The sequence below is a fragment of the Phaethon aethereus genome (genome assembly GCF_964289735.1).
Source record: "Phaethon aethereus genome assembly, chromosome: 1".
In the NCBI taxonomy this organism is placed as follows: domain Eukaryota; kingdom Metazoa; phylum Chordata; class Aves; order Phaethontiformes; family Phaethontidae; genus Phaethon; species Phaethon aethereus.
The window spans coordinates 19,957,560-19,979,150 of NC_138575.1; positions in this window are offsets into that span (position 1 = coordinate 19,957,560).

Sequence of the window (21,591 nt, forward strand, 5' to 3'; positions counted from 1 at the left end):
CCTTGGCTTCTGTGGTGCCTTGGAAACTGCTAATCACCCTCCATGGTTCCCTCACAGCTCTCCAATTCTCCTTTTGGCAATCACTTCCTCCAAGGGATACCTACAGGAGCCACAGTTCTTTTCCTGTTTATCCCTTGCCCTTCGATAGGACGGTAGTTTGCTGCTGCTGGCCTCTGCTGGTGACAAATTAGTGTAGTCTGCATATTGGCTTTTGGGCCCTGCTTACAATCCACTTGTTCTAGAAAGCAGCTGTAAAAATAGTTTCTTCTTTTGAGGATCTTGGATTTTTTCAGTAATAAAGACAAAACAAAATTTTCTCTCCTCCTTGTGGTTCAGTGCACTATGCACCGGACACTGTTGGATTAGGTCTGAAATTATGGTATCCTAGCTTGCTAATAGTATGTTTGTGTGCAGCATTTGAAGTGCAATAATTTCCTTGTTTGAAGGTGAGAAAGTAACCCCTCAGAAAAGCCTTTGTGTACACATGAGGAATTAGTTGTAAGGCTCGTTGCCTACTTTGCTTTGCACTATGTGCCTTATGTAGACAGGCTCTGCAGCACAACTGAACTGACTGCATATGAGCGTGTATATGATCTCTAGACATGCAGATCCACTTCTTGAAAGAATTCAGTGGGAAAACCCTGTAAGCTTACTGAGTAAAGCACTCTCTTCATTTTGTAGTGACAATCTCTCCTCAGCAGAAGTGAAATGACAGTAGGATAACATACCATAGATCATCTCTGGCTCTTGCATTTGCTGCACTCTCTCTTTTTTCCATAGCTGAAGTTTCATCCTATGTTTAAAGACACCTTTGAAATTAAGAATGAAATGGGAAGGCTTGTCTGTTTATATTTTTTTAATATATGAATTGAGATGATATTGTTCTAATTGCAGTATTTCTCCCTGATTCAACTTACTGTTGAACAAACAACTAAGCACACAAGATGTTTATATGCATGTACTGTCATTTATGGTTCAATCTAATGAAAGCTTGTACAAATGACTGTAGGCATCCTCATAATGAAGCTCATTGCAGTTTTATATGTGGTTTTGTAACTAGTGCATTGAGGTAAATGTCATTTATAATTTACTAATAGATTAAACTCCAATAACAACATTGTAGTTAAAATGTGCTGAACAGCTATTTCACTGAAAGTTTATGTTTATATAAAAGGAGACATGTGTTTATAAAGGAAAATGGGTGCTTGTAAAAACTACTTTTTAGTATTTTTCATAATAAGAAGGAACCTCTAATTCTTAAATAAAAATACACCTTTAGTTCTAGAACTCATAGGCAGGAGAAATGTCAGTGTTTGTTAGATTTAAAGTCATACATATCATGGCTGTCTTTTTTTTAAATGAAATTTGACGGAGAAAGCATTAATTAGATATTAAGTATTGTAAAACCTTCTTTTAGAGATGTGATGCGAGTTTCTTGATCAACTTGAGGAATGCAGATGATAATGTATTTTATTTGAACTAGAATATGAAGTATCTATTTGTGGATATACAACAGTAAAAAGAAGCAAGCTAACAAAAAAACCCAAAGCCCTGAACACTCTATTTATAGCTTTCCAAAGACTTTCAAACAAACACACACGATTTTTAATATCTGATAATGATAGCTTTATATGGGTTTGATTTGTAATCTATTTGGTAATTCACGTTTACCTGAAATGGCAGGGAACTCTCCCTGTTTTCAAAGAGTAAAATAGCTTTGAAAGATTGGCTTGCCTTAGGATGCCTCCATCTGTGTATAATATGAGAAAGGCGTTTAGAGTGGAAATTGTCCTGGCTAATGTTGGTGTCTACAATTGAGACATCTGTAGCTGAGCTATGCTCTCATAAACTTCATTTTTACGTGGATGGAGAAGTACTCTTAGGATATGATTCCTCTGGCATTTTTTTTATGTCTAACTTAAGATGAACTGAATGGTGTCTATGCACGTCTGTTAATATCCATTGAATGTCTGTCACTTCCAGGCGAACTTCTGTCTAACATCTATGATATAGCTGTTTACTCTATAGATGTCTATATCCACATAGAGGAAACCAAAACTTTATGTTAATAATCCTTCATAAAAATGTACATTGTGTTTTAAACCTCTATCCCCTGATTCACATATGGTATATATAGTTACAGTATGACAAATATATTTTCAAAGTGTAGTTATGACCCCTTCTGAGAGATAGAGAGGGTTCAAAATGTGTTGGAAACTATTTGCAGCAGCCAGTGAAAAGCTAGATAGCTCCTGCCAGCAATTAAAATAATTAAGTGCTCCCCAACTAGAATGACATTTGAAATGGCTAAATATCATGTGTGTCATTCCTTCAGTTATGAAGGAATTAAACTCTGAAAAGTAAGGGTTACCCAGAAGTCATTCAGACCAAAAGAAGGGCCATTATTAAAAAAGGTGAAAAATGTTTATCTGAGCTTAATCTACATGTGTACTGTCATTGCTAAATCTTTTCGTCTTTGCATTGCTGCTTTTATTAGAATTACTCTTACTATGCAGCAGAGAGGGAATTCAAGTCCCCTTGTTCTACTGGAGTGTATAAAAATTAGTGTGAAAGTGTGAATAAAGGTTGGCCAATTGTCGTGGTTTAGCCCCAGCCAGCAACTAAGCACCACGCAGACACTCATTCACTCCCCCTCCCCCGGTGGGACGGGGAAGAGAATTAGAAAAAAAAAAAAATTGTGGGTTGAGATAAACACAGTTTAATAAGACAGAAAGAGAGAAAGAAACAACAATGAAAACAACAATAATAATACCGACAAAGTAATGTACAAGAACAAGTGGTGCCCAATACAGAAATTGCTCACCACCCAGCGATCGATAGCCCGTCCCTGAGCAGCAATTTCTGTCCCCTGGCCAAATCCAGTTTATATACTGATATAAATACATGACGTCGTATGGTAGGGAATATCTCTTTGGCCAGCCTGGGTCAGCTGTCCCGGCTGTGTCCCCTCCCAGCTCCCCGTGCACCCCCAGCCTGCTCGCTGGCAGGCCAGCACAAGAAGCTGGACTGTCCTTGACTGCTCAGCAACAACTCAAAACATCAGCACATTATCAACAGTTTCTCATCCCAAATCCAAAACACAGTCTCACACTAGCTTCTGTGAAGAAAACCAGCTCTATCCTGGCTGAAATCAGGACACCAATGCAGTAAAAACCCACAAAACAAAACAAAAATAACAAACCAAATTACAAACCACAAAACTCTTTCAAATACTCGATGTATTAACACTCTAATTCTTAATACCTATTTGGAAATTTTCTTCATTAATTTCTATCCAGTTGGAAATGTATTTGCTTTTTTTTTTCTCTTTTGCCATTTTTTTAAAAAAAGATCTTTTTGTGGTTGAACTTTTGCAATGATGATCTTTCATCTAAAAAATATCACCATGTTTCATCATTCAGACTGTTGAAAAATGGCTGAACTTCTAAACTTGTCATGTACAGTAAATAATCCTTGTTAAAGAGCAGGTCTACAGCTAAATTCATGCAACAGTCTTAGAACTCACTATAAAATGGAATGTACATTATTGGATGTAGTCAAAATATATATACTGCTCTTCTTGGTATAGACCCTAGCAATTTTCCTTTCTTATATGAAAATATGACACATAGACCCTCTGTACATAACAGTTTGCTGCTTCAAGTCTAAAAATCATGCTTCTAAATTACAGTTTCAAAGTACAACTTTCTGACAGTTAATAAAGTAAAAAGTGAATTGATACCTTTCAGAACAAACATGAAAATCCCATATAGCCCTACCTTGTCTTAGCCCTTTTGTCATGAAGAGTTGAGTATCATGGCATACTAAGAATACAAAATGTTCACAGCTGTAAGAGTACAGATTTTATATAAGTGGTGGAAGGATGTTCCTGTTCCTTCCAGGAGCTTCCCATTTTCTGAATTAGCGTATGTTTAAAACTCATGTACCTAGGAAGAATACAGATAGCAAATGGTTCCACTGGGCTTATTAGAGCATTACGTGATGCTACCTAGCTATTGTGTTTACTGCAATATAAAATTTCTTGAAAGTATCAGAAACTGCAGTTCTATTGAAACAGATAGGTTGGAAGAAATGTTCTTGTTACATTAATATATTCGAGGACAACAACAATAATAAACAGTTCTGAAATAGTCAGAGTCTCCCATTTAAACATTTTTCAAAATGAAAAGTTCATATTTCTCACCAAGTGGCTTTCTGTTTAGAAATTTGAGCTGAAAATACATGATTTAGAAATCAAAGCAGCATAAAAAGGTGAAACTGGTGAGGTGCTTTATTTTTTAAAATACACAGTAATTCTTATCACACATTTCAAAACTTTGACTTTCTGCCCCAACTTCGTATAACATTAAAAAAAAAAAAAGTTTTTTTTGCAGTCTGGACATATCACTTTTTACCCATCATTAGAGTAGCATGCTCCAGTTATTCAGAAGGTGTCTAGCATGTAACATAAATTTAGCAGGTATTCTGCATGACCCACAGGATTCTTAAAGATCAAAGGCATTATGGGCTCCCTTTGTGATACCATTCCTCCACTTCATTTCAGTTTCTGGCACTCTACTTTTGGGACCATTATTGGAATTTTAGGTACCTTGGATCATGTACTCTCTTGTTATATGGAGGCATTGCCCTCTATGTCAAGAAATGGATGGAGTGTGAAGAGCTGTTTCTCAAGAATAGCCACAAGCAGCTTGAAAGCTTATGGGCAAGAATCAAGGACTGAGGCAACAAAGGGAAACTTGTGGTCGGCGTCTACTACGGGCTGACAGATCAAGGGGAGCCTATTGACAAAGCCTTCCTATGCCAACTACAGGAGGCATCACGCTTGCAGATTCTCGTCCTGCTGGGGGACTTTAACCAACCCAACATCAGCTGGAAAAATAGCATTTCAAGCTGTAGGCAATCCAAGAGACTCCTGCTGTGCATGGAGGATAACTTCCTGTGCCAGATAATAGCCTTACCAGAGGGGATGCCATACTGGACCTCTTGGTCACCAATGCAAGTGAGCTAATTGGTGTTGTCAAGACTGGAGTCATCCTGGGCTGCAGTGATCATGCACTGGCCTAGTTCACAGTCCTGAGGGATATGGGGCAGGCAAAGAGTCAAGTCAGGACCATGAATTTTAGGAACACAAACTTCCAGCTCTTCAAGGAGTTAGTCAATCAATAGGACTGCCTGGGAACTGCCCTCAGACACAAGGGAGCAGAACAGAGCTGGAAGATCTTTAAGGATGCTTTCCATAGAGTGCAAGAGCCCTCAATCCCTAGGTGTAAGAAATCAGAGAAAGAAGGCAAGAGGCCGGCATGGCTGAATCAAGACCTGTTGGTCAAACTATAGGGCAAGAAGGAAATGCACAGACAGTGGAAGCAGGGACAGGTATCCTGGGAAGAGTACAGGGATGCTGCCCAGTTGTGTAGGGATGGGGTCAGGAAGGCCAAGGTGTGGCTGGAGCTGAACTTGGCAAGGGATGCAAAGAATAATATGGAGGGCTTCTACAGGTATGTCAGCCAGAAAAAGAAGGTCAAAGAAAGCATATCCTCCTTGATGTGCAAGACTGGCACACTGGTACCAACAGACAATGGAGGACAAGGCTGAGGTACTCAATGATTTCTTTGCCTCAGCCTTCACTGTCAGTGTCTCTTCCCACACCTCTTGAGGGGATGGGCTACAAGAAGGGTGCTGCAGGAGCAACGTCCCTCCCACTGTAAATGAACATAGGCTTTGTGACCACCTGAGGAACCTGAACATGCACAAGTCTATGGGAACTGATGAGATGCATCCCAGAGTCCCGAGGGAATGGGCTGATGTAGTTGACAAGCCACTCTCGGTGTTAGTTGAAAAATGGTGGCAGTCAGGTGACATCCCTGGAGACTGGAAAAAAAGAAACATTAGACCCAGTTTTAAAAGGGGTGGAAAGAAAGAAGACCTCTGGGAATTACCGACCTGTCAGCCTCACCTCTGTTCCTGGGAAGATCATAGAACAGGTCCTCCTAGAAACATTGCTAAGGCACATGGAGGACAGGGAGGTGATTTGAGACAGCCAGCATGGCTTCACCAAGGGCAAGTCCAGCCTGACAAACCTAGTGGCCTTCTATGGACAAGGGAAGAGCTACCGATGTCATCTATCTGGACTTGTGTAAGGCCTTTGACATGGTCCCCTGCAATATCCTTCTCTCTAAATGAGAGAGGTGGATTTGATGGGTGGACTGCTGGGTGGCTGAGGAATTGGTTGGGTCGTCACATCCAGAGGGTAGTGGTCAACAGCTCAATTTCCAGGTGGAGATCAGTGATGAGTGGTGTCCCTTTGGTGTCCATACTGGGACCAGTACTGTTTAATATCTTAGTGACATAGTGGCATCAAGTGCACCCTTAGCAAGTTGGCAGACAACTCCAAGCTGAGTGGTGTGGTTGACACACCTGAGAGATGGGATACCATCTAGAAGGACCTGGACAAGCTTGAGGCATGGGCCTGTTTGAACCTCATGGGGCTCAACAAGGCCAAGTGTAGGGTCCTGCACCTGGGTCCGGGCAACCCCCACTATCAATACAGGCTGGGGATGAAGGGATTGAAAGCAGCCCTGCCAAGAAGGACTTGGGAATCCTGGTGGATGAAAAGCTGAACAGGAGCCAGCAATGTGCGCTCACAGCCCAGAAGACCAACCATCTCCTGGGCTGCATCCAAAGGAGCGTGTCCAGCAGGTTGAGGGAGGGGTTTCTGCCCCTCTACTCTGTTCTCGTGAGACCACACCTGGAGTACTGAATTCAGCTCTGTGGCTCCCAACGTAAGAAGGACCTGTTGCAGAGGGTCCAGAGGAGGACCACAAAGATGATCAGAGGGATGGAACATTTCTCCTATGAAGACAGGCTAAGAGTTGGTGTTGTTTAGCCTGAGGAAGAGAAGGCTCCGGGGAGACCTTATTGCAGACCTTACAGTACTTAAAGGGGGCTTATAAGAAAGATGGGGACAGACTTTTTAGCAGGGCCTCTTGCAATAGGACAAGGGCTAACAATTTTAAACTAAAAGTGGGTAGATATAGACTAGATATAAGGAAAAAAAATTCACAATGAGGGTGGTAAAACCCTGGCACAGGTTGCCCAGAGAGGTGGTATATACCCCATTCTTGGAAAAGTTCAAGGTCAGGTTGATCAGAGCTCTGAGCAACCTGATTTAGTTGAAGATGTCCCGGCTCATTGCAGGGCGGTTGGACTAGATGACCTTTAAAGGTCCTCTCCAACCCAAACTATTCTATGATTCCTTTATACTATAATTGTATACTTCTGTGTATTCGAAGATGAATGCAGTTATACTATGTTTCCTCAATATTTAATGGAAAGAAGGTGTTACATAAAGGATGTAGTTTGTTAGTTATTTATTTTTCACTACTATTTTCTCCTGACCACAGTCACTCATTGAACTTGAGGTAAATGGCAGTTCTCTACTGGAGAATGTTTTGTGATAAAACTAAAAGTTGTTGCAGTACTTAGCATCACAAATTTAGCGAGTATGTGATATCAGAAAGATGGTGGTTGCTTTTTTTTCTTAGTTTTTGTGGTTTTGTTTGGGTTTTTTGTGTGTGTTATTTTTAATAATTTCAGCTAACATGCCTTCTCTTGGGATTTCAAGTGCTTGGGAATAATATTTCAGAAGCAGCTGGCAATCTGCCACATGAGGGTGCTGAGGTTAAAGTGGCATGTTCTAGGTCAATGCATTTTACCTGTGTGACTGGAAAATAGCAGCAGATGTGAATGATGCTAAAACAAGACGGTCTGGCAATTCATGTGATCAATGATTATACAGAATTAAAAGCTTGACATATTTGATCAAAGGGAAAACACGAATTTATCAGAACAGGAATGGCCAGTAATTGCTGCCACCACAAACTTCAGCTTCAGAGGGTGAAGCTACAGCTGTTGGCAACAGAATTAACCTTCACTCTAGAGGCTCTCATGATGATTTAGATTTTGTAAGAATAGCATAAATAATTCTGTTTAAAATAAAGCCCATGGAAATCACACTGTGGTAATGCAGTTTTGCCAAGATGGAAGTCTACAATGATAGAGAGACAATGGCTTTTCAGAGAGGGAACAGCAGGACAGCTCATATGTGAGTAGTTGCACTGAGTGTGCCAAAAGAGATCTAATTCCATCTTTTTCCATCCAGCAAAATTATGTAGCACAAGAGGTTTTGTAAACTGCAGAAGCATTAATTCAGATAGCCTCCTACATACTGCAGGGGAGAATCTAGCTGTGCACTGGGAAAGCCTCAAAAAAACCAGATATGTAAGCTAAACTCACTGATAATAACTTCAGCATGAAAGGGCTTCTTAAGTACCTGATGTTTAGCAGAAATCAGGGATTTTATGGTGGAACACATTTTAACATGAAACTCATCAGTGATTTCTCACTGCAGTTTCTATGTTGCCTTCCATATTGCAAAACTCAACACCGGGCTAGACAACATCCCAGTCTTTATTAATAAGAAAGGTTTGGGCTTTAGAGACACTCCTCTCCATAATCAATTTATAACAATAATTAAAAAAAAAAGAAAAAAAAAATCCTCTTTCTTACTGCTAGCATACTAATGAATAAATCATCATTTTAATACAAAATATAAAATAAAAAGGACAAATAAACACAATATGTTGTTTAAACTTGAAATATTTGTATATTTCTAAGAAAGCACTAATAAAATTAATTAGGATTTGACTGTCTAAAATTTCAAGGGGCAAAAAGGGAAGACTAGAAAACTGAAGGATCTTTTTATGCATGATGATGAATACCAATTTGTCTGACTTTAATTTGCATCTTTTTAGAAAGAGAAGAAATAAGCATGTTTCCTTGTGGGGTCTTTGTTTAAAATACACCCATAGGGGATTTAAGCCCCAACAACAGACTGAAACATTAAAAACAAATAACATTTTTCATCTCAAGATAGAAATGTATCTCCATATTTTCTGATGTTCTAATGTAATGTAAAGGTCATTGGATTTTTCATAGCAATGCAAATAACAAGAAGTAAAAACAATTAAAGTCTACACTGAACAAAAATCAAGTATTGACATCTGGTTTTCATTTATGAGGAAGCAAAAATTATAGTGGCATTATGGATTTCATTAGTGAAGAAATAATTATTCACAACATTTTCAATAAAAGAAAAACCTATTTTAAAATATTTTATAAAATATATTTTTTATTTGTTATTCTTGTATTTGCTAAACAACTGGAAATTATCCCTAGCTGATGTTAGCCATTTATACAGGTTTGCACTCATAGTTTCTTAATCTGTGACAATTCTGTTCAAAATTACTATCCCACCATTCCAAGTAACATAGAAGTGACATTGTGTGGCAGTTTCTGTCTTCATCATCTACTGAAATCTATTAACTGTATCTCAGATGAAAGACTTTGACTTCCTATTTTTAGTATATTTCCCAATCTAGACTTAATAGCACATATTTATTCAGATTTATTTCTCTGTAAGGTATCTCCGGAGCCAGAGAAATAAAAATCCACATGATTCAAGTTAGCATGCAAGTGCCAGGATGATCTCTATAGAAAAGATTATACTTTTTCTATAAATTAAACTCTGGCTAAATAGTCACATATTATAGGTACCTGAGCCATTGGTATTGCAAGGCTCATAACTTGAAATTCTTACATCTCTTGTCATCAAGGTGTGTTCAGTGCTGAATTAGACACCTTGCTCTGCAAACAATGAGTGCAGAGGTTTTAATTCCTTTTGTAGAATCTCTAGCAGTCAACAAAACTATTGTCTGAGACAACAGAAAGTGCATGAGAGGATGACGGGACTTGAAACCTTAGGCTCTATTTTGAGTTGTTGAAAACTAGTTCATAGTAAGCTTAATTGATTAAAAAAAGGCATGAATTCAGCCATTGGGGGAAGATCATAGATTCTAACTCCTGTATCAAACATGCTATGAAAACAAATTAACAAATAAGATTTTGAGCAAGAATTAAGGAAGTTTCTTTTTTTGGTTTTGTATTGCATCAGTGGATATCTGGGAAAGGTACTATATCCCAGAATAGTTTGTACAGGACTGAGGAGTGCCTTACTTATTGGTCTGAGTGGAAAATAAACCCACACATGGCAAATCGAGCCAGCCTTAGGAAAAGAGACTCCAAGATCTTTACCAAGTGGGAAAAAGCACCAAGGGACATTAAGACAGTTGAATGACATTCTGGAAAATCTAAATTTAATACTTAAGTGTTTAAGTGTTTTGGGTACTTCTCAAATGCTGTTATTTTGTGGATCTAAATCTTCAATTACTGCTATCATGTGAGATTGATATTACATGCAATCCAGAAGTGACATGAATGAAAAAAGTGTTATTAAAAAAACCCTTTGCTTAAGCAATGCTTGATCCTTGAAAATAATGTCTTAGTATATTTCACTATTTTTTACTGTAAATAGAGTCTTTACTGACGTAAGTGACTAATGACTTTATGTAGGTTCTAGGAGGGAATTTATGCAGGTTCTAGAAGGAATTCAGTGGTCATGTGCCACTTACATATACAAAATGTGATGATTGACATGACTGTAAATAGATTCCTAGCTCTTTCAGAGACAAATCCTCAGTTTCATAACTCGTTCTATAAACAGTTCACTTTGCCATATTAGAGTTACTTGAGTAAGGAAACCAGGCTTGATCCTAAGTCTTTTGTGAATTAAGAGCTTTTCTTGCAAAGTTGACATATTTTCCTGACTAATGAGAAATCCTGTATTCAACGTGAAATAGATCTTGAGTTTTTTTCAAAGAGAGATTCTCATATCATTTTGCAAAGGACATCTTTCGGTTTCAGAACAGTAATGGTTATTGTCCAAGTTTGTTTAATGCCAGCATTCATTTATTATTTTAATGGGTACAATAGCATCCTATAAAGTCTAATTAAACTAATAATAGACATCATTATAAGTGTATCAAAGAGTAATGAACATTATTGTACTACTGGTGAATTGTGTCCTTGGATTTCCCTATGTCAAGAACAGTCACAGTATGGGAACGTTGCAAAGGAATAATATAGACTTCTTCATGGCTCCTTTGCATTATTGCACAATTGTAAAAGCTCACACTGATTGCTATTCTAACAGTGTGTCTGAATGAAGCTGTCACAATCACTATAGAGGTAGCTTATGAAATTTCTGAAGCCATGTTTTCCTAACCTAGGGCATATGTTTTAGTCTTTGCAATCAATGAGATCTCGTCGTATCCTTCAGCATGAGAACATGAAAATAGAATGTGAAAGGAGAAAATGTACTGAGACTATAAAAGCACACTGGGAACCTCAATTCTGATTTTGTATAAAACCAACCTGAGGCTAGGGTCAGGAAACACACTAATGCAAAATGTGGGCTTTGAGCAACAGTTTCTGGATCAGTGCCAACAACACTGTAAAAACAGCTGTAAAGGCAAAACACAGGTAAAGAAAAAGCAACAGAGAATCCCCTCCCAACAAAAAGACACCAAAGCAAACAAGCTAAAGTCATACACACACCTAATCTGTCCCCTCTGGCAAAAATCCATAAACATGTCTGCACTTGTCCTCTCACTTGCTGACCTCCTTAGAATGGAAAGTATATCCCATTTTTCTCTCAACAGAGACAGTTCAGTAGACAGCCTAATTTTGATGAACACCTTGTATTTAATTGTGTTTATTTACAAATGGCAGACTACATACATTTACATACAAGGATCACAGGTCAGCAGGAGAGCACCTGAAGACCAGCACAAAGGAATTCCAGCCACTCCAGCCAATAAGTCATCTTCACCAGTGGCCCAGCTTACATGCCTTTATTAAAATGCACGGGGAATAAACAAGAGGAATTAGAGACTTGTCATGCCTACAGGGCTATGATCTAATTGGCATCATAGAGACATGGTGGGATGTCTCCTATGACTGGAACATTGGAATGGAAGGATACAGGCTCTTCAGGAAGTACAGTCAGGGGAGATGAGGAGGGGACTGTCGCCCTGTATGTCAATGACCAGCTGGAGTGCAGGGAGCTCCGCCTGGGGATAGATGAGGAACTGACCAAGAGTTTATGGGTCAGGATTAAAAGGAAGTGCAGGGACAGGTGACATTATAGTGGGGATTGGCTACAGGCCACCCAACCAGGAAGACTGAGCAGGTGAGGTCCTCTATAGACAAATAGGGGCAGCCTCATATGAACCAGCCCTGGTCCTCATAGGGGACTTCAACCACTCTGCTATCTGTTGGAGGGACAACATGGCAGTGCATAAGCAATTCAGGAAGTTCCTGGGACACGCTGATGATAACTTCCGTCTCCAAGTGATAGGAAAGCCAATGAGCAGAGGTGCTATGCTGGACCTAGTTCTCACCAACAAGGAGGGGCTAGCGGGGAATGTGAAGCTCAAGGGAAGACTTGGCTGCAGTGCCTATGAAATGGTGGAGTCCAAGATCCTGAGTGCAGTGAGGAAGGCGCATAACAAGCTCGCTGCCCTGCACTTCAGGGGAGCAGACTTTTGCCTCTTCAGGGATCTGCTTGGTAGAGTACCATGGGATAAAGCCCTGAAGGGAAGAGGGGATGAAGAAAGCTGGTTAATATTGAAGGATCACCTCCTCCAAGCTCAGGAGTGATGCATCCCAACAGAGAGGAAGTCAAGCAGAAAAACCAGGACTTCTACATAGATGAACAAGGAGCTCCTGGACAGAGTCAAAAAAAAAAAAAAAAAGAAAGCTTACAGAGGGCAGAAGCAAGGACAGGTAGCCTGGGAGAAATACAGAGAAATTATCCACGCAGCCAGGGATCAGGTTAGGAAAGCTAAAGCCCTGATAAAATTAAATCTTGACAGGGATATCAAGGGCAACAAGAAAATCTTCTATAGGTACATCAGTGATAAAAAGGAAGACTAGGGAAAATGTGGGCCCTCTCCAGAAGGAAATGGGAGACCTGGTTACCTGAGATATGGGGAAAGCTGAGGTATCAATGACTTTTTTGCCTCAGTCTTCACCGGCAAGTGCTCTAGCCGTACCACCCAGGTGGGAGAAGGCAAAGGCAGGGACTGGGAGAATGAAGAACTGCCCACTGGAAGAGAAGATCAGGTTTGACACCATCTAAGGAACCTGAAGGTGTGTAAGTCCATGGGACCTGGTGAGATACATCTGCAGGTCACAGAACCACAGAATCACAGAATGGTAGGGCTTGGAAGGGACCTCTGAAGACCATCTGGTCTAACCCCCCTGCCAAAGCAGGATCACCTAGGGCAGGCTGCACAGGTATGTGTCCAGTTGGGTTTTGAAGGTTTCCAGAGAAGGAGACTCCACAACCTCTCTGGGCAGCCTGTTCTAGTGCTCTGTCACCAAGGGTCCTGAAGAAACTGGAGGAGGAAGTTGCTAAGCCACTATCCATCATATCTGAGAAGTTGTGGCAGTCCAGTGAAGTTCCCACTGACTGAAAAGGGGAAACATAACCCCCATTTTTAAAAAGGGAAAAAAGGAAGACCTATGGAACTACAGTCAGCCTCACCTCTGTGCCTGGCAAGATCACGGAGAAGACCCTTCTGGAAACTATGCTAAGACACATGATAAATAAGGAGGTGATTCATGAAAGCCAACATGGCTTCACTAAGGGCAATTTGTGCCTGAAAAATTGGTGGCTTTCTATGAAGGGGTTAGAGCATTGGTGGATAAGGGAAGAGCGACTGATGTCATCTACCCAGACTTGTGCAAAGTATTTGACACTGTCCCACATGAAATCCTCATCACTAAATTGGAGAGACGTGGATTGGATGGACCACTCAGTGGATACAGAACTGGCTGGATGGCGGCACTCAAAGACTTGTGGTCAACAGCTCAATGTCCAAGTGGAGACAAGTGATGAACGGCGTTCCTCAGGGGTCAGTATTGGGTCCGGTGCCATTTAATATCTTCCTTTGGCATGGACAGTGGGATTGAGTGTACCCTCATCAGGCTTGCTGACAACACCAAGCTGTGTGATACAGTTGACACACTGGAGGAAGGGATGTCATCCAGAGGGACCTTGACAGGCTTGAGAGGTGGACCTGTGTGAACCTCATGAAGGAGGTTCAAGGCACAAGGACAAGTGCAAGGCCCTGCATATGGGTCAGGGCAATCCCAAGCACAAATACAGGCTGGGTAGAGAATGGATTGAGAGCAGCCTTGAGGAGAAGGACTGGGGGATGCTGGTTGATAAGAAGCTCAATATGACCTTGCAATGTGTGCTTGCAGCCTGAAAAACCAACTGTATACTGGGCTGCATCCAAAGCAGCGTGACCAGCACGTCGTAGGAGGTGATTTTCTCCCTCTACTCTGCTCTCATGAGACCCCCCTGGAGTACTGCATCCAGCTCTGGGACCCTCAACATAAGAAGGACATGGACCTGTTGGAGTGGGTCCAGGGGAGGGCCACAAAGATGATCAGAGGGATGGAACACCTCTCCTGTGAGGACAGGCTGAGAGAGTTGGGGTTGTTTGGCCTAGAGAAGAGAAGGCTCCAGGGACACCTTTTATAGGAGCCCTCTAGTATCTAAAGGGGTCCTACAAGAAAGCTGGAGAAGGCCTTTTTACAAGGGCATGTAGTAATAGGACAAGGGGTAATGGCTTTAAACTGAAAGAGGTTAAATATAGGGGAGAAGTTCCTCGCAATGACGTTGGTGAGACACTGCAACACGTTGCCCAGAGAAGTTGTGGATGCCCCATTCCTAGAAGTGTTCAAGACCAGGTTGGATGAGGCTTTGAGCAACCTGGTGTAGTGGAAGGTGTCCCTGTCCATGGCAGGGGGAGTTGGAACTAGATGATCTTTAGGGTCCCTTCCAATCTAAACCATTCAATGATTCTATGATATGATTTTATGATTTTTAGAGATTAAACACTTTTAAGGTTTTGTTGTCTTTGTTGTTTATTTTAATTTCCAGTTAAAATTACTCACTTTGAGGTCCTTCCCAAGAATTAAACAGGCTAGAAAAAATGTCTTTGTTAATTTTTGATGATGGTTAAACCAGCTACCACTCACTTATAACTATTCCAAATTATAACTCTCCTTTTAATAAATGTACAAATCTTCTTTGACTTTTTTCCTGTGTTTTCTGACTTTATATCATTCGTTAATTCCATTCGAAGGAAGAGAAAAAGACAATAAGAAAAGACATAAATAAAAAATGCTATTTTTCAAAAATCTATTTTAACCTTAAGGGAAAATGAGCAAAGTAAATCCAATTTAGGCATCCTATCCAATTCTCCAGTCCTACTGTTGAGTTTCTAATTGAAAAGATTTCCCCAAAGCACATGATATTAGACCAATGATATGGGTTAATTGCAGAATTTATTGGGTGGTGATATGGAAAAATTAACGTGCATCACTGTGTAATTCCAATAATTTTCTATGACAATCCTACAAAATCACCACAATTTTAATACAGAATAATGTAAGCTTTTTTCAATGTTAATTAAGGTGGTTGTCTTGTTGTTTAAGTATCTGGGAAAACCCTGCAGTTTTCCCAAATTATTAGTTTTGTTCCTATTTTCAGTGACACTGGTATAATAACAATAATAATGTCGTAAGTATGTTCCTTTCACCCTCTAGCCTTCTCAACTTGAATGTTGTACACTAAGTAAAATTTTAAGTTAATATTTAAACTTTCTTTTCTTTTCTTACTTATTCTTAAGTGTATTTTGAAGAAGAAAAAAGGGTATGACCAAGGACATAATCTTTGTTTTGTTTTCTAGTCAAATGTGAGAAGAAAATCATCCCTGACTGAACTGGGAAACCAAAATACAGATTAGATAAACAACTCCTTGGTTCTGCTTGGTAGCCTTTCCTTGTTTAAGAATTTTTCTCCTTCACCTCTCTCTTCTGTACTTTTGTATTACACATTCCCTACAATTAAAGGTCATGCTGCTTACAGAGTACCAAATTTTGTGATCATGGACCTGCAGCTGGAATTATTTGCTAAAGTTTTTTGGAAACAGGGACCTTTTCTTTTAATTTTTAATTAATATTTTTTTAGATTTAATATTTAATAAAAGTCTTGACTTACTCTGGGGATTAATTATATGTGTAAATGGTAACAGCTAGGACTGGAATCAAATACAGTAATTTATTACAAGTTTTATCCCTGATACCAATTTTATCCTTTATTTACCACATAGTTGCCTTGAACTTCCATTTTGTGAGTTGTTCTTTCCCTTTCTATCCTGCTCATTAAACTCTGTATAGTAAAGTACACACATAGTTTGCAAGTTGACTTATCACTTTGCTTACTTTCTTTTTCATCAGAGAGGACAAGAAACTTCCTTAGAGGTAGTTGTCCTAGGATTTTGCCTTAGTTTTTATGTTATACCTGGCATGTGATACAAGAGAAGTGGCAGATGTGAAAGCTGGTAAAATGAGAAAAGTCTGAAATGGAGACAATTCCCACTCCTGGTAGCTAGACGCTGCACTCCACCAGCAAGAAACATGCTGAGATTATGAGTTTGACATGTTTGGTCAAGGTGAAAACATTTACAAATGCATCTGCTCAGGATGGCCAGAGGATGCTGCCATACATTTGTACCCAGGAGGTTTTTGTTGCAATTGCTAGCGGCAATATCACCAATCCATCTCAGAGCCCTTGCATGTATTTAGCATCAACAGCAGGAGAAAAAATGAGCTTGGAAATGACCTACTACTGACAAGAGCTATTGCTTTTGTGTATAGCAAGAGGGGATGCTTGCTTTCGCTTGAAGCTATATGCTGTCATTCAGAAAAACAAAAGTTAACAAAAGTAATAATACCAGGGTCAGATGTATGTGTTAGGCAAAATGAAAGAACTTAGCCAACGTGAGATAGATCGCACAATTTGTCCTACTGCTTCCAGCATGAGGATAGTAAACATAAAAATAGCAATTGTTCTTTATATTTGTGGTTTTATCTATTCCAGTTAATTGCAATTATATTTTAAAATCTTACTGCTTTTCCTGATAATTATTTATTTTGGAGATCTACACAAAAGATGGAAACTTCAATATAGTGTGAAGGCTTGATCAATCATATTCCTCTATATGGCTTTTTTATATACTGTAGAGTCTCAATTGATTTAGTTAAGCTAGACCAGCTCACGCAGGACAATTAAATGAGTAAATTCAGACTAAAAGTTTACTACAGTATACATCATTTTACCTCATGTGTGTCTATGTGTTGCTTTCTTGAATGTACCAGTCTTAACCAATTTTTTTCTACTGTTTTCATAAATCTGTACATTGAGTTGTATAGATGTGTATATAATATAAAGTATTATATCAAATATACAAATTTCATTATATTCTGTTCCTTAAGCTAAACTAGAAGAAAATGTGGAAATATATTTTCTATATAAATAAGTAAAAACGGTTAATAAAGTTACTGGTGTCCTTAGGGTTATGATCTCTAGTAAGAGCCTTTAGAATTAACAGATTCTTTTCCTTTTTATTGTAAACATCTATTTTTCTTCATGTCTTCAACTCCTCCCCCAATTCCTTGAAACTTCCTGACCTTCTGTAGGTTGTCTCCACTTTCAGTTCTTTGTTTACCCTGGGCATGAATCTATCTGTCTGCTTGTCTATCTAGTCATAGTCATGATTATTTCCTGCATATTCATATTCTTATTAATATTCATGTTCCAGATAAGGCCATAAATATATAGGATCAATATCTGATCTATTTAGGTACTTGGAAAGGAGAAGAAGCAATAAAAAGATTAAATTTTAGTACAGGTAGGAGTGTGGTTTCTTTGCTCTCAGGTATTGAAAGGCATTTGTATCTGGAGTCCAGTGGCAGTCCTTCAGAAATTCCTTTTGGGGTCGTGAAGAGGGCCATAGAGTCCAGTCCCAAGCATTGTAACTTTCCGCCTATTTCACAGCTGGCTTGCCCTACCACTCATTGTGGGGATGGAAAAAGGGATGTAGTGGGGTTCTCTCTCAACATTGTGTCTCTGAAACAGTATTGGAAAGTTCCCTGTCCTGCAAAGTTCAGGGAAGCAGGAATTTAATTCTCTAATAAGACTTTTTTCTCATTTTTTTGGTCATTTTCTGGACTGGTTGAAGGCATGGGGGAAGCTCCCTCTCTTACCTATCTTTGCAGCTGCTAGGTAGAATGCAGGCCACAACAACCAGTTTGAGATGGTTGCAGAGATACATTTGATGTTTTATTTCTCCATTTAGTAGAAAAGCCAGAGCTGGGCCAAAATGAGATAGGGTACCTTAATTATGTTTTACAGCATGCTTTCAAAAAAAGAATTGCTGAATAGACCAGAAATACCTTCTAGATAACGGTCCTTAAATGTTAGAAAAGTGGTTCAAACAGCTATTTTACAAGTATCATCAATCAGAAAATATCCTACTCTGCTAGAGTCTATGGTTGCCACAAGGGAAGTGCTTAAATAAAGAAAAATTTCTCCTCCTCCTCTTCCTCTTCCCCTTCCCCTTCCTCTCCCCCTCCCCTGCCCTTCCCTCTCCCTCCCTTCCTTCCCCCTCTCCCTCCCTCTCCCTCTCCCCCTCTCCCCCCTCCTTTTCCCTCTTCCTCTTCCTCTTCCTCTTCCTCTTCCCCTTTCCCCTTTCCCCTTTCCCCTTTCCCTTTTCCCCTTTCCCTTTTCCCCTTTCCCCTTTCCCCTTCTTTCTCTTTCTCTCTTTCTCTTTCTCTTTCTCTTTCTCTTTCTCTTTCTCTTTCTCTTTCTCTTTCTCTTTCTCTTTCTCTTTCTCTTTCTCTTTCTCTTTCTTCTCTTTCTCTTTCTCTTTCTTTCTCTTTCTCTTTCTCTTTCTTTCTCTTTCTCTTTTTCTCTTTCTCTTCTCTTTCTCTCTTTCCCTCTCCCTCTGCCTCTCCTCCTTTCTCTCCCTCTTCCTCTTTCTTTCTCTTTTTTCTTATTTTTCTTCTCTATAACCTTTTCCTGTTTTTCCTTTCCCTTTCCCTTTCCCTTCCCTTCTTCCTCTTTTTCTTTTTCTTTTTTTAATTATAGGGTTTTTTTTCTCGCAACAGAGGAACTGTTGGTGCACTTAACCTTCATTGTGGAATGCTTCTTCAACAGTAGTCTAAACTCTCAATATTTTATGCTAAGACGATAACTTGTCATGTTATGATAACAAAAATTCCTGTGCAAGAAATACAAAATCCTTATATTTCACAATTTCTCCAGTGAAACAGGATGTTGTTCATCTATTTGCCTTTTCTCTTTCTTCTTTTCTTTGAGAATTACACCATAACTTCTAGATTATGTTCGTAAGGACATGTAAAATGAAATTGTCTTTAAAATGAAAACAAACTCAGTAATAATATATAAGAAAAGGACCAACAGATATGTAAGTAATGCAATCAATCTAGATGTGAGATAGCAAGATCAAAGAATAGCTCTTGTAATTCTGTTTTTATTTATTCTAAATTAAAGATTTAACTAAGAAGCAATGAAGTATTCTAGGAGTGGCATAATCTGTGCATTACATGAAAATTATACTATTCTGTAAAATTTATAGTCCATAGTGTAGAAGTTATGTACAGCACAGGCTGGAAGTCAGAGTCACTGCTCAGAGATGCTGAAGTGAAATAGAGTCTCCAGATAGATTGAGAAAGTCCTGCCTTGGAATAATCTGAACATCAAAGTTGTGATCACCTTCCCACAATGTTAACACATAGATAGTGGTCATATAAACAAAAATCTAATTGCAAAGTTGGCTATTTGAGGTGGAAATATTTAACCTTCTTTACCAGAAATTCCATTTCAGAAATCTTTTATTTTAGGGAACAAAACTATTTCTTCATCTTGTAACATTACTGAATTTTAATTTTTTAAAGGCAAGACATTCTATTATGTTGAAAAATTCTTTGTTCATTTTGTTCTTATGTCCATAAATGTGATAGTAATTATGAAGAGAGTTTTTAATTTTAAAAAAATTGTTTACCCTGGGTGATAGAGTCATAAGATATTACTATTTATCCTGAATGGTATAAACTAGTAGTTCACAGTAAAACAAGACTTTTTCTTGAGTACTGTAAGTCAGCAGTAATTCCATAGAAAAAGAAAGTCCTCCTAGTATTAAGTATGATAGAAATGCATAGAAATGTAATTTAATACAATGAAATCATCATCCAGCAGGTAAATGGAGTGTATCTGACTTACATGTACCTTTGTTCTTGCCCCATGTCTCTTTTTCACCCACCTATATGCAAGCTTAACCAGTTAAGATTTCTTTTGATGTACTCTAGATTTAACTAAATACCAAACAGGTTTGGAAATACGTTTGAAAAAGGTAGAAGTAATCCTTCAAGTAATTCTGGAGACTTTAGTGGTGGTGTTCTCTTAGTCAGAGAACAAAAGAAAAGTGTCCCTTATATCTGCACAGATTCTTAAATTAAAATTCTGAAATTTTACCAGATATTTTGACTGCTTCAGTATGCTTTGTATAACATAGGTGTGCTCCATACATAGTAAAAAAAAAAATCCCAAGAGAGGTAGGGAACCTTAACTATTCTTTTATCAGGTATGGACTACTGTTCATTTTGCTTATAGGTGAAGTGACTTAACACTTCAGAATGCAGGGAACATTTAAGCTAGCAATTATTAAGTAGAAATATATTTTCTACTTTTTGCTATTCAAAGAATAGTTGGAATAGTTGGAATAGATTTACTGTATTTGGTCATTTGTTCTGCTCTTGTCACAAGTATGAATGGTGCTGTAGAAAAGCTCAAAAATGCCTACTTTAATCAAACGAACACAATTTAGAGCATTCCTGATAGTTGCTACTGTATAGCAGTTCTTTTAATGCAGCCCTAGGAAAATAAATGCAACTCTCTTTATAAAGGCCTCTTGATTTTTGAGAGTGAAACGTGCAAATAATTGGTGACTATTTCTTAACCTGGATACCTGATAAATATTTTAAGTTCTCAATTCATATATTCAAGATAAAATTATTTATTGTATGCCTTAAGGGGCCTCATATTTCCTCATATTAGGTTGTAATAATTACAAATTAGGTATGGGTCTGAGTAGATAAATATTTTCAGTGTTTGAATTCACTGTAATGACAATGAGATAAAAACAGAAATCAAGAGTTACACAGCTAAAATCTTTTTATCATACAACCAAGAGCTGGAAAAAGAAAGAAAGGAATAATAAACAAAAAAGCTACCTATACTACAATAAATTATTGCAATATAAGGCCTTCAGATTTTTAACCTATGCAAGTAGGGAATATGCCTGGGAACATTTCTGAGCACTGAGGCCAGAATGGCATGTGTCTATGATAATAAACTCTTAATTTCCAGAACAAGGAGATGACATGCAAACTGCTTGTTAAGGATAGTTTCTGGGATGTTCTGGCTCCTAAATCCTGCCTGGGGATTGTTTGGAAAACCTCCAGCTAGCACAAATAGGAAATATTTAATATTGATGACTGAGGTCCAATACCAAGGAATGTTCACTGGCCTGATTCCTTTCCTAATAGCATAGTAGTTATCTGCTGTTAAGAAGTGTTGAAAGATAATGATGAAAAACAAGCTTGTCGTCAGGCTTACGTTTGCTAATCAAGGGCCTTCATCTGTATCGGTAACAGATTTGGGTCCATAAACTG